The following is a 10175-nucleotide window of genomic DNA, read 5'->3' as shown; positions in this document are numbered from 1 at the left end:
GAGGTATATTTTTGAGGAAATAACTATTATTTTCATATTAAATTGTAATAATTTTGAAGTTATAAGCATTGCCAAATTTTTGTCCCCTTATTAGAAACACTTGTTGAGTAGGCAATATACAATTTAGTCATTTCATCATTGACCGTTTATCTACCATTCTACTTGTGCCTAACAGTTGCTAACAACTTGTACTATTTATATATCATGGAATACTACACCTTCTACATTCCTGTCACTTAGTATTATGACACTACTTAGAAGTATACACATTGAGCTAAAATAAATAAATAAAATAAGGTAAAATAAAGTACGTATTTTATTGGAAGGGACACATTTACTATCAGCTTTCCTTGAATTGCAAAATCCCATATATTACTGAAGGCATAGCAATGGTTTTGGTTGGAAGGCCATATTTTAAATGGTTCTCTAGTTACTAAGAGGGACTTTTTTTCATTTAGGGCATAAGGATTAATGTTTCAATAAGTGTGAAAATACAAAGGATGCTTTTATCGAGTTTCCAATATTTAATATATTGAATTAAAATCATAGAGTCCCAGGTGGCTCTACTTGCTTATTTGCTCTACTTAAAATTTAAATCAGAAATATTGATACTTCAGAAAAACCCTGAGAAACATTGGAAGAACAACCTTCCTAAAGTCCTATGGAAGGTAGTTCTATTCAGATAAATATGTCATTGTTGTTAGGTGCCATTGAGTTGGCACTGACTAATAATGACCTTATGCACAGCAGAATGAAACACAACCCGGACCTGGGCCAACCTCACTACTGTTGCCACACTTGAGTCCATCGATTCTGCCATTTGGCCAATCCATCTCGTTGGGGACTTCCTCTTCTTCTATGACCTTCCCACTTACCAAACATGATATACTTCTCCAGAGACTGCTCCCTCCTGACAATATGTCCAAAGTATGAAATACGGAATTTTGGCCATACTGGCTTCCAACCAGCACTCTGGCTGCACTTCCTCCAAAAATGGATCTACTGGTTCCTTTGGCAGCCTATGGCACTTTCTATTCTCCTCCAGCTCCATAACTCACAAGCATCAATTCTACTATGGTCTTCCTTATTCACTGTACAGCTTTCACATCCATATGAGGTTATTGAAAATACCATGGCTTGGGTTCATCTTGGTCCCCAAGCTGACATCTTTGCTCTTCAACACTTTAAAAAGGTCTTGTGCAGCAGATTTGCCTAATGCAATATGTTGTTTGATCTCTTGACCGCTGCTTCTGTGAGTGTTGATAGTTGATCCAAGAAGAATGATATATATGTGGTCCCATAAATCCAGAATTACTTGATAGCAACTAGTACTGTATTACCTTAATTCAGATCACACACCATATTTTTAAGAATATTTCTTCACTGAGCTTCTTAATTTTTATACTAACCTGCACATATGTGTTGGTCCCATTCCCTCCAGGAGATGAATGTCTATAACTTAACAGCCTTCACGGACTTCATCCTCATAGGGCTCTCTGACCTTCCTAAGGTACGCTACCCTCTCTTCATTGCACTTACTGCTATCTATCAGATCACCTTGTTGGGAAATTGTGCTATTCTTCTTGCTATTGTAACTGAGAAAAAGCTGCACTCACCCATGTGTTATTTTTTGGCAAACCTGTCCCTCTTGGACAGTTTCTACCAATTGATTACTGTTCCAAAGATACTCAATAACTTCTTGACCAAGAAGCAAAACATTTCTTTTTTTGGGGTGTGCTTTGCCGCTTTTTTATTTTTTAGTAGCACTGACTCGACAGAAGTCTTCCTTCTCTCTGTCATGTCTTATTATCAGTATGTGGCTATATGTTTCCCACTTTGTTACACCCTCATCATGACAAAGAAATTCGGTGTTCAGCTCACAGCTGGTACCTGGACATTCAGGATTTTGCACTCTCTTCTGCATACCGTGTTCACATTCCACCTATCTTTCTGTAAATCTAATCGAGTCAGCCAATATTATTGTGACAACCCCACAGTAGTGGCCCTGTCTTGCTCTTCCACATATGTGGCAGAAATGCTTGCCTTAGTCCTAGGAGGCATCTCAGGGATCAGCACCTTCATTATTACTGGTATCTCTTATTTCTACATCGTATCTACGATCCTAAAGATCCGGTCAGTGGAAGCCTTTTCCACTTGTGCTTCTCACCTCCTTGCAGTTGGTTTGTTCTATGGTACAGCGTTGTTTAATTATGTCCACCCTTCCAACTACCTCTCTTGAGCTAAAGATAGGTTCATTTCAATGCTGAATGTGGTCATTACCCCAATGTTAAACCCCATTTTCTATAGCTTGAGAAACACTAAAGTAAAAGGAGGTCTCAAAAAGATTTTATGCATAAAACTAAAGCATGTTTAAAATAAACATAATATTAAGATGACAATATCCATTTAACTCTCCAAACTTAGAGTGCGTTTATAGGAAGGAATGGAAAAATCATAAAAATTGTAATTTTCTAGTCAAATAAGGAGAACATACCTACATATATTTAGAAATGTATAAACACACACACTTTAGGGAACTGCTAATATTTGTAGAAACTGAGTGTCTCTTAAGTACCACATTGTATTCCCATATTCATACCCATAATGATCCGTCTTGATATGGCAATGTGGGTTAATGTGCTGGGTTTTAAATATAAGTTGTAAAATCGATTTTAAATGCAAGGTTGGGGTTTGAGCTAACCGGTTACTCCTAAGAAAATCCTATTCAGAGTCACCATGAGTTGAAACTGACTCGATAGCACTTAACAACAACTATACTTATATACAACTAACAAGCTATATCAATCACACATGTTGTTCTTGTTGTTTTTAAGTTCCATCGAGGTGATTCCTACCCATAGCGACACTGTATAGGGTTTCCAAGGAGCAGTTGGTGAGCTTGAACCACTGACGTTGCAGTTCAAACGATTTTGCAGTCTGATGCATTAGCCCACAGTGCTATTCCAACACCTGGATCTTACTTTGTAATACATCTTTCTTTTCCTTAATTACCTCATTTATTTACCTACTTATCCTGATTTCATTCTTACTGGGTCTTTTAGTTCAGTCTCATGTTCAACTTTGGTTTCCACTTACTTTATATAATTCTACGTCTCTCCCTTTCCTAGGATCATATTCATTGTCAGTTCCACTTGTCTTTCAAATGGAAGAATTTACAGCTTTTTCAACAAAAGATATTTAATTTAGTTGATAAATTACTATTATCATAACCTCAACATGTTAAAACAAACAAACAAGCAAAAAAAGTACCAATACATTCACACACACACTCACATACACCAATCTTTTCTGAAACTGCCCTGTATTTTTGTTACTTCTTTATTTTATTCCAAGCTACTGAAACTAAATTGTCTTAGAGCTAACCACTTCCATTCATTGCTAATGAAGAGTTGTAGTTTCTAAATCAGGATCACTCTCCATTCTAACTTCAATCTTTTCTCCTGTCAGTAATAGCAATAGAAATATATCCTCTGGCTAATGCTTATATGATTCACCATTATAAGTAAACAATAACATGTAATTTTCTCAATTATTTTCCCTTATCATTTTCACTCCAATTAGTTCCCAAAGAATCATCTCCAGTCTGGGTATCACTTATAACAATATAAGACATTGTTTTCATATCTGATTCTCTCTGAAACTCTGGCATTCAATACCATTTCTGGCTGCATTAAACTATGTATTCTTTTCCTTCCTTTATGGCTGAAGAAGTGATCACAGTGCTAATGAAGTATACTCATATTCTAAAAAGATCTGTTCTCTAGGTCTCCAGATTGTCATTGATCTTTAACTTTTTTTTAAGGTATTGTGAAAATGTTAACAAGTGAAAGCATTGTGCTATATACTTTTGTTTCACAGGCTAGGAACTCTGTGTTCTTTGGGATGTAATGTTATAGGTAAATGACCTTTTCCAAAATTCAGCAGTGACCCAATTTATCTTTAGTCAACAACACTCAAGTGTATTTGTAATCATGACTGGTGGAATTACCTGCTTTAAATTTTGATAGAATGGGAAAATCCATACAAAATTGAAGAAGAAAAGAAAGTAGTAATGGTAATAATAATAATGCTGTTAGAGATTTATTTTGTTTTTCAGAGCTTTCAAGTGATTAATTCCCAACCATCTCGCTGATGAAAATTGGTTTTCCACATCAGACAGCAAATGGATTTTGCTTGAAAACATAGAATATCTGTAAGATTTTTACTTGTAAATTTTTGAGAATGTAAAAGCGTTTAACATTGTATACCATGACAAGCTAAAGATAAGTTTGTGAAAATTGGATATTCCAGAACACTTAATCTTGCTTATGATGAATTTGTATATAGACCAAGAAGCAGTCATTTGAACAGAACAAGGGGACACTGAATAGTCAGGAAAGTTGTGTATCAGGGTTGAATTCTTTCACCATACTTATTCAATCTATATGATAAGCAAATAATTTGAGAAGCTGGATTATATGAAGAAGAATATGGCATAAGGATTGGAGAAGACCCAATAACAACCTGTGATAGGCAGAGAATACAATATCGATTTCTGGAAATAAAGAGGACTTGAAATACTTACAGATTAAGACAAAAAGCCACAGCTTTCAGTATGGATTTCATCTCAATGTAAACAAAACAAAAATCATCACAAATGAACCAATAAATAGCATGTTAAATAGAGAAAAGATTGAATTTTTCAAAGACTTTTTATTTTTTTTAATTTTTTTTTTTTTGCTTGGACCAAAATCAACACTCATGGTAGTAGTAGTAAAGAAATAAAAAGATGCATTGCATTAGGTAAATAATCTGCAGCGACCTCTTTAAGGTGTTCAAGAGCAAATATATCACTTTGATGGATAAGAGTGCCTGACACAAGCCATGATATCAGTAGTAATCAGTCCCTGGAGATATACATCATGCTTGGTGTAGTGAAGCGTAACAAAAAAAAAAAGGAAGACCCTCAAAAAGATGGATTGGTGAAATGGCAGAAACAATGGGCTTAGGCATAACAGCAAACGTGAGGATGGCACAGGACTAGGAATATTTCTGTCGTGTTTATAAGTTCACTATGATTTAGTAAACTTGGAAGAACCTAATAACAAGAACAGGAAAGGCAGTAAAAATCTAAGTTTTCATTTTATATAGTTTTGCAAATTTATGATTTCTCTTTAAAAATAGAATTTTATTTAAACCTATTAAAAGCAAGCTAAATTGCTAGAATAAAAAAAAAAAAGAAGAAGCGGAAGCTAACATTATGCATTTCATTTCTAATCTAACTTTAAAGAAAGAAAAATACTTAGAATAATTTTTCAATCAAAGAATGCTGTATATATAAATTTAATAAAATATGATGCAGACAAATTGCATTTGGCATCTTGATATTTGCTTGTAAGTGTTAAAACTGTTGAAATGGTAATTATAATATTAATAGTAAATAAGTATGGCACAGGATCTGATAGTTTCCCCATGTTTTGTATATAGTGTATATACTTAACAACAACAACAGAAAGATACCTGATAGTACAGTGGTTAAGCACTAGTACCAACACCATGTGAGGCTATGTCTGACTTATCTGGGCTTCACAAGGGGTAACGAGAGTCAAGTTCAAATTCAGTCCTACTCTGACTCCTATGAAGTGAGGTCAGACATGCTTCCACCCTACAACCTTATCTACCCTATTCTTAATCATCCATCCCACAGTATTCTCTGCTTCACAACTGGGTTCTATAATCTATTTCAAGGATCACACAGAACTCATAATGATTCTCATGGTTATGGGGTAGAGAACAGGGCACAGTTCAGAATCAAATAGCTCAGGACACAGCAGTTCTCCAGTCAGGAATGTCTCTTGTCTGCCATATTGCAGGCACACCTCACTCATGTATGTGTCCTCTCAGCCATGTGGTCCCTTGACTTCTGTCCTTCTCAGGAAAGTGTTAAGAAGTTCTATTCACCAGTCTGAAAATTCCCAAAGGGCACATTCTTCAAGTCAGTCTCTTGCCCATAAGTACTCATCTTTATATAGCCCATGAGTCAAGAAGCTGCTCAGTCTCTCTCTACCACCGCCTCTGCTGTCACTGTTTTTTGTGCTTCACTTATGCTCTTCATTTTTGATGGACGTTAGATCTTTTGTCTCAGCTTAACATGTTTTCTTTTAAACTTACTGGATGGTAACACTAACAAAACCCAGTCTTAGAGTTGTGTATACCTTATTTGCATGTGGTCCCACCTAATCATTTTAGACTTCTGGTATGGTGCTGTATGATCAGCACTGGACTGTGAACCACAATGTTGGCAGTTCCAATCCATCAGCTGCTTCTCAGAAACCATATATTGGATCACTATGAGTTGGAACCAACTCAACAGCACTTTGTTGTTGTTGTTGTTGTTGTTAGATGCCTTCAATTCAGTACCATATCATAGCGACCCTATGCACAACAGAATGAAACACTGCCCAGTCCTGTGCTAACCTCACAATTGTTGCCACACTTGAGCCCATTGATGATGTCACTTTGCAAATACATCTCACTGGGGGTCTTCCTCTTTTTCTCAGACCCTCCACTTTAACAAACATAAAGAAAAGTTTGTTATTGGTCCCTCCTGACAATATTTCTGAAGTATGAGAGACAATGTTTGGTCATCCTGGCCTCCAAGAAGCACTCTGTCAGCACGTCTTCTAACACAGAGCTATTGGTTCTTTCTCAGCCCATGGCACTTTCAATATTCTCATCCTACACCATATATCAAATGCATCAATTTTTGTACGATCTTCCTTATTCACTATCCAGCTTTTGCATGCATATGAAGTTATTGAAAATATCATGGCTTGAATCAGGTGCACCTTAGTCCTCAAGCTGATGTCTTTGCACTTCAACACTTTAAAAAGGTCTTGTGTAGCAGGTTTGCCAAATGCAATACATCATTTGATTTCTTGGTTGCTGGTTCAATGAGTGTTGATGGCTATCCAAGAAAAGTAAAGTCCTTGACAACATCAATCTTTTCTCCATTGATGAGATTGGTGTTTATTGATCCAGAGGTGAGTATTTTTGTTTTCCTTACATTGAGATGCAATCCATCCTGCAGGTTGTGGTCTTTGATCTTCATCAGTAAATAGTTTAACTCCTCTTCACTTTCAGCTAGAAAGGTTGTGTCATCTGCATATTGTAGGTTATTTATGAGTCTTCCTTTAATCTGGATGTAACATTTTTCTTCATATAACCTAGCTTCTTGGATTATTTGCCCATCATACAGGTTGAATAAGTATGTTGAAAGAATACAACCCCTTTGGACACCTTTCTTAATTTTAAACCATTCAGTGTTCCTATGTTGTGTTTGAACAACTGCCTCGTGGTCCATATACAGATTCCTCATGAGCAGAATTTCGTATTCGGAATAATCATATTTTACTCTGTTGTCCATAGCTTATCTAGAATACTCTGCTTTCAGCCAAGATTCATCAGGCATCAGCAATGATATTCCTCATTTCTCATCCTCTTCTGAATCTGGCTTGACCCTCTGGAAGTTTTCTATCAATGTATGCTGGCAATCATTTTTGTGTAACCTTTAGTAAAACTTGACTCGCATTGGATATCAAAGACATTGTCTGATGGTTTCCGCATTTTGTTGGATCACCTCCCATTGGACTGAGCCCAAACATGTATCTCTTCCAATCAGTCAGCCAGATATTTGACTTTCAAATTTCTTGGTGGGAATTAAGAAGACTTCCGATAGAAAATCCATATCACGTGAATTCAAGGAACCACAATTGGGCTGCTAACAGAAACAGAGTTCTGAAATATGGAATTGGAAACCATACGAAGCAGTTCTACTTTTCCTTAGAAGTTTACTATGAGTTGGAATTGACTGGAGGACAGTGAGTTCACTTTTTGGGTTATGTAAAATTAGAGGGTTTGTGTAAAATAGGAAGACATTCAAAGAGATTGATTGCCACAATTTATGCAACAATAGCCTTAAAAATAACAATGATTTTGTAGATGGCACAGTACTGGGTTGACACATTGCATTAAGCAAATCTGCTGCACAAGAACTTTTTAAAGTACTAAAGAGCTAAAATGTCAGTTTGAGGACTAAGTTGTGCCTGATTCAAGCTGTGATATTTTCAATGACCACATATGCATGTGAAAGTTGAATAGTGAATAAGGAACACCACAGAAGAATTGATGCATTTGAATTATGTTGTTGGATGAAAATATTAAAAGTACCATGAACTACCAAAAGAACAAATAAATCTGTGTTGGAAGTACAGCCAGAATGCTCCTTGTAAACCAGGATGGCTAAACTTTATCTCTCGTACTTCAGATGTAGTATCATGATGGACCAGACCCTGGGGATGGATATCATGTTTGCTAAAGTGAGGGTTCAGAGAAAAAGTGGAAGCCTTGCAAACAAAATGTATTAATACAGTGGCCAAAGCAATGGGCACCAGCTTAACAATGATTGTGGGGTTCGCACAAGATTGGACAGTGTTTTGTTCTGTTGTGTATAGGGTTGCTATGAGTTGGTCCCAACTTGATGGCACCTAACAACAGCATCAATGACAACACAGGACTTGGTAATTAGTTATCTAATGCAGCTATAACAGAAATACCACAAGTGAATGTATTTAACAATCAGGGATGTATTATTTCACAGTTTAGGAGGCTAGAGGTCCAAAGGTTTTCTCTTTGATGCTTCTGGATAAAGATGTATGTCTCCTTTCAACCTCTCTAGTGCCAATATTCCTTGGAGATCTCCACACATCTAGAATCAATCTTTACTTGGATCTAGGAACTTCACAATACAAGGTCTCCAGGTCCAAAGGATGAACTCCACTCCTGGATTTTCTTTCTTGGTGGTAGTAGGTCTTCCTTCACTGCAAATTTTTATCCTTTTATCTCTTCTAAGATCACATCATATGAGATGCTGCATCTCAGCTGCCAAACCACTGGTAATGCTGGCAATAGTCAAGTTGACACAACATGAACTTTCACAGTAATGTTGGGCCCTACATCAATGATACCTAAGAACAATGAAAACATTGCAAGCTAGAGCAGTTCAATAAAATAATGAGATTCTTTTGAGCCAGAATTTCCATGATTATAAATGTTGTTGTTGTCAAGTGCCTTTGAGTTGATTTTTACACATAGCAACCCTGTATAGGGTTTGTCTGGTGGGTTTGAAGTACTTACCTTATGGTTATCAGTGCAATGCTTATCCTACAGTGCCATACTAGAACTAAGTGATTATGAATGGCAACTGTAAATGTAGATGAAGGATGAAAAAATGCATATTTTACAATAGTTATTTTTTTAACTAGAAATAATGATAGGAACAGGAGAGCTGTTAAAATATACATGTTATGCATGTATGGTTTTAATTAAAGTAATATAAAAATATACAAAGTCATAGGAAATAAATATACTCCTAGAAAATTGACGTCTTACTTACAGGATAAAATGAAGCTTGAATTCCAGTATATAAGAGTTGTAGCAACACAATGTTTCATTTCATTATGAATAGTTTTAGAAGTATAAAAATGAATGAAAGGGGGAGGGCTTGATGGTCGCTAGGGGGGAGGTGCAGTGAAGTTTGCCATCAGTCATACCACAGAATACCAGGCAAAGCAGATCCAGGGCAGAGCTCCAAAACTCAGAACCACAGAGATAGGAATATTTTGAAGGTTTGAAGGCTTATAGATTGTGGAACTTGAAGGTGAAGTAAAAAATCTTGAACTTTTGAATCTGCAGGGCTGGGCTCCAAGGCCAGAGCCAACATCTTGGGTGAGACCAAATGGCAAGTCCTAGCAGGGGAGCAGAAACACCACAGAAAAGCACTGTGAAATCTTGGAGCAAAGGTGAACAATACACTTTGTCAGATTTGCTTTGTTCTGATTTTCTTTTTCTTTTCTTTCTTTCTTTCTTTCTTTCTTTCTTTCTTTCTTTCTTTCTTTCTTCTTTCTTTCTTTCTTTCTTTCATTCTTTCTTTTGGTCATTGGTGAACCCACTGTTTGCCCTACTCCATTCTGATGAATAGAGGTGGTGCCTGAGCGAGTGGACATGCCCCACCCTCAACAATGGTGGTTTCTGCTGCCATGCATGCTCACAGATACTCAGCCCAAGAGCAGTCCCTGAATGTTTTTTGCTTGTTTGTCTTTTGTTTTGTTTTTTAA

The 10175-nt window shown here is 36.5% G+C and overlaps 1 pseudogene; it reads left to right on the top strand.

Moving 5' to 3' along the window:
• The first annotated feature begins 1444 nt into the window (after positions 1–1444).
• LOC102835433 lies at positions 1445–2374 on the top strand (annotated as a pseudogene).
• Positions 2375–10175: the final 7801 nt, after the last annotated feature.

Source organism: Chrysochloris asiatica, unplaced genomic scaffold, assembly GCF_000296735.1.
Source record: "Chrysochloris asiatica unplaced genomic scaffold, ChrAsi1.0 scaffold00585, whole genome shotgun sequence".
Classification (NCBI taxonomy): Eukaryota; Metazoa; Chordata; class Mammalia; order Afrosoricida; family Chrysochloridae; genus Chrysochloris; species Chrysochloris asiatica.
The sequence above is the reverse complement of the archived record's forward strand: the minus strand, read 5'-3'. Positions and strand labels throughout refer to the sequence as shown.